This window comes from Nannospalax galili, unplaced genomic scaffold (assembly GCF_000622305.1).
Source record: "Nannospalax galili isolate Female #2095 unplaced genomic scaffold, S.galili_v1.0 scaffold430, whole genome shotgun sequence".
Taxonomy (NCBI): Eukaryota; Metazoa; Chordata; class Mammalia; order Rodentia; family Spalacidae; genus Nannospalax; species Nannospalax galili.
Window position 1 is genome coordinate 1735803 of NW_008328607.1, and position 592 is coordinate 1736394.

Sequence of the window (592 nt, forward strand, 5' to 3'; positions counted from 1 at the left end):
GACACATTCTCACATGCCTGTTGGGCTACCTCTCATACAGGACAGAAGTCTAAACATGCTCAGTCTCATTTTCTCCATTGCTTTGCTACATTGGGATTGTCCCAAAGAATTAAAACTGATAATGGACCATGTTTTGTGAGTAAAAGTTTACAAGATTTCTTCTCACTTTGGGGAATTCAACACAATACAGGAATTCCCTACAATCCCCAAGGTCAAGCCATTATAGAATGCAACCATCAAAACCTAAAAATTCAATTACAAAAACAAAAAGGGGGAATAAGCCCCCACCAACAGTTGGGTATGGCCTTATTCACTATTAATGTTCGCAGTTTTCAAAAAAATCAGTTGGAATCCCGGTTCCAGAAGCATTGGGGATGACAGGAGCAGAGACCTGAGGTACGGGTAAGATGGAAAGATCCCATCACCGGGCAATGGAAAGGACCAGATCCATTGCTAACCATGGTTCAAGGCTTTGGGTGTGTCTACCCTATAGGAGATTCAAACCCCATATGGGTTCCTGAAAAAAACCTTAAGTGGGTAGGCCAGGATCCGACTGACTAGCATGATGGCCCATGGACAATAGTTCATGAGA